This window comes from Acomys minous (genome assembly GCF_964271855.1).
Source record: "Acomys minous genome assembly, chromosome: 11".
Lineage (NCBI taxonomy): Eukaryota > Metazoa > Chordata > Mammalia > Rodentia > Muridae > Acomys > Acomys minous.
In genome coordinates this window covers 67,561,467-67,565,235 of record NC_140492.1, presented here as the reverse complement: position 1 = coordinate 67,565,235, position 3,769 = coordinate 67,561,467, and positions in this window count along the sequence as shown.

Sequence of the window (3,769 nt, the reverse complement as noted above, 5' to 3'; positions counted from 1 at the left end):
ATGTAGCAATAATAACTAGTTTAGTGTTGTGCGAGACATTCATCCAGTACTTAGCGCTGGAATGGATTGTGAACCCCATTTTAGCTCAGAGCATACAGGGTTTTACTGTTTGTTTGTTTGTTTGATAGTCACGCCGCTGGACTCATCGTGCGGCCATGCTTCAGCAATAGCTCCCTTTCCTCTTGTACCTAGCTTTAGTAGTCCTCTCGAGCACTGGGCACCCAGATGTTTCTAGCTACTTGAGAAGGCCCGTGGCTGACTTTGGAGAGGTATCACCTCATTTTAGATCTTATATTTTGGTACAGAACTCATATGGAGTTTTTCTCTAGGCATTGAGAATATACATTTTTGCCAGAATGTTAAAGATAGCATCATACATAAACAGTATGTGAATCATATTTTATACCCATATGTGCATATATATATATTTATGTGTCCTTCTATAGGCATACGTGTATGTAAATTATCAAATAGCATGCATATAAAGCAAAAAGGAGCATAAAGAGCTCCTTGTCTTATCATTGTGGCAAATCTATCATAGTTAAAGATACTGTAAGCAGAAATATATAGAATGCCCCTACCCTAATATCTTAGCTACACAGCACTGTTGATTGTCTGTCTACTGCTCTGGTGGCATGGCAGACTGGGAGCTTCATCACTCGAGAGTGACACACTACATATTGTCGGTCTGGGGAAAAGAGTTTAACTCAAGACTTGATTTCTGCTGAATGTGTGTCACTTTCACACCATAGTAAAATTAAGACACTTATGTATGTTGAACCACACAAGTTGAGATCTGTCTGCAACGTACACAGGCCTCATATTATAGGATCCTGTCATTTCTGGAGGATGATCAGCACAGATGATCCAAGACATCTCAAGGGACAGACAAACCCTGTAGCCTTCTTGACTAACCTTTATTTTTACTTTACAGAAGAGCAACCATGTGAGGTTCTTGGATCCTGTGAGCATCGCTTCTATGGGAAGCTGTCAGTTTGAGTACAATTTTCTCTGGCCAATAGGCAATTGTGCACACTTGTTTAACTCTTTTTTACTGAGCTAAGTACCACGGAAGGCTATAGACCAACTCTGTGGCCATGCTCCCCCTTCAAGGGGAATGGCCTTAAGGCCTCAGGACAACATCATACACGGACACCGCTTCTCCGAGAACCACTTTAATTTGTCCTGAGATTTTGCATTGAGCCCCTTGGTGTGCTTGCAGAGATCTATGTTTTTCTCTTGTGACACTTTTTATCTTTACACAATGGTGTAGTTTTATGAACAGCAGCATTTCCCAGGAGAGTCTGAGCTCCCTGAGTGCAGAGCCACCTTATTTATAAAACATGCTTGATGCTCCGTGCACGTACTGACGTACAATAGAGTCCAGCCAACATCTCTTTTCAGTGTTGAAGGGACGGGTCTTTTGGCCTTTAGTGTCTGGTTATTGGGGATGGTACGGGCACCTGGAACATTTGGCAAATCAAGAGAGAGAGAGAGAGAGAGAGAGAGAGAGAGAGAGAGAGAGAGAGAGAGAGGCTTCCTAAGTCTGTTTTGAGTGTGTTTGTGGAGACTTTCCATGGTTCCCTGCAGCAGCTCTCTAATGAGGACCCAGAGGGCAGGGTTTGCTCTGGCTCAGCATGTGGCGTGCTGCTGTACTTGACAATCTATTTCTTGTCCTGTATAGGCACTGAGAACCTTCTCAATAATCCTGCTTCCCGTTTCATGTTGGTGGCTAGAGACAGAATTAGTGTAGCCACTCACAGACATCTAGGGATATATGCAATTAATTTTTACACCAGACCCCTGTCCTGGCTCAATTCCCCATTACAACCCTACATTGCACCCTTGTGCTTTTGTTCTACTGCTTATGTAATGTTTTTTTTAGTATAAAAGTTCCAAAATATAATTTTCAAAATGTCATAGTTTTCATGATCATTCTTTATTTTATTTATTTAATATTCATATATAATGTGGTTTAATAAAATCAACTCCCATCCTCTTCCCTTCTTTCTGCCCACCCCCAGGATTGCCTCCCAAGTTAGTGTGCTTTCTCCATTAAAAAAAAAAAAAAAAGCGGGGCGTGGTGGCGCACGCCTTTAATCCCAGCACTCAGGAGGCAGAGTGAGTTCGAGGCCAGCCTGGTGTACAAAGTGAGTCTAGGACAGCCAAAGCTAACATAGAGAGACCCTGTCTCAAAAAAACAAAACAAAACAAAACAAAAAGCATAAATAAATAAATAAATAAATAAATAACCCTGCCAAGTCCATTTAATGCGCTCCTTTTGTGGACTGGTACGGGTCTCTGCCTTTCCAGGGCTGGAGTTACAAATGCACACACTAGACCCAGGTTTTTGTTTAACATGGCTGGGGACGTGGGGCAGCGGTGGTTTGAACTCGGGTCCTGATGCTTGCACTACAAAGCCTTTCCCAACTGAACCATCTCTCAGGCCTCTCATGATATCTTAGTTGCGTCCTTTTATAGTTGACACTGTTAGTGTTCCACCCCCCAGACGGCCACACTTCCTGTCTGGTTTTAAACCTGAAGACTCCTTCTTTTTTTTTCTCTCCATTCTCCTTTGTTCATTTGAGAAGCTCATGTTTATTGCCGTTTTCCACACTGCATTGCTGACAGAGCCTTACCTTTAAAGTGTTCACTGAGATCTTTCTCATACCTTGGATTTCCTCTAGATTGTCTAAAGGCCCCATAAGAATTTGATTTACTTTCCTCTTGATATTCATGTTGCCTAGCTAGTGCTTTTTCCTTTTATTAAAAATAATTTCTTCACACAGTATATTCTGCTTACAGTTTCCTTTCCCCTTTCTTCCTCCAGTGTCTCCTCACGTCTACCCTCCATGAGAAGCAGTTTTGATTTGCGTTTCTCTCACAACTAAGGACGTTGAACATCTCTTTAAGTGTTTCTCAGCCATTTGAATCTTCTCTTGCGACAATTGTCTGTTTAGATTTGTACCCCATTTTTTTTCCGAGACAGGGTTCCTCTGTGTAAGCCTGGCTGTCCTGTACTCCCTTTGTAGACCAGACTGGCCTCAAACTCACAGCAATCCACCTGCCTCTGCCTCCCGAATGCTGGGATCACAGGTGTGTGCCACCATGCTTGGCCTCTTGTATCCCATTTTTAAATTAGGTTATTTGTTTTCTTGATGTCCAGTTTTTGAGTCCTTCATACGTTTTGGATGTTATCCCTCTATCGAATGAGCAGTTGGTACATATCTTCTCCCACGCTGTAGCTGGATTCTTTGTCTGAATGACGGCATCTTTTGCTGTGCTGAAGCTTCTCAGTTTCATGAGGTCCTGCTTATTAATTGTTGATCTTTATATATTTTTAAAATGTTTTTAATTTTTTCAAGACTGTTGATTTTAGTGGCAGCGCTACTAGTGTTCTGTTCGAAAGTCTTTTCCTGTGCCAAGGAGTTCAAGGTTATTCCTTAATTTCTGTTCTTTCAGAGTCAGTGCATTTGGTTTTGTGTTGAGGTCTTTGATCCACTCGGACTTGAGTTTTGTGCTAAGTGTGGATCTATTTGGATTCGTCTATATGCAGATATCCAGTCTGACCTGCACCATTTATTGAAAATGCTGTCCTTTCTCCCATATCTATTTCTGTCTTCTTTGTAAATAATTCAGGTGTCTATAGGTGTGTGGATTTGTTTCTGGCTCTTTGATTCTATTCCATTGATCAATGTGTTTGCTAGAGCTCCGTAGTACAGTTTGAGGTTGGGCATGGTGACGCCTCCCATGGTTCTCTTATTGTTCA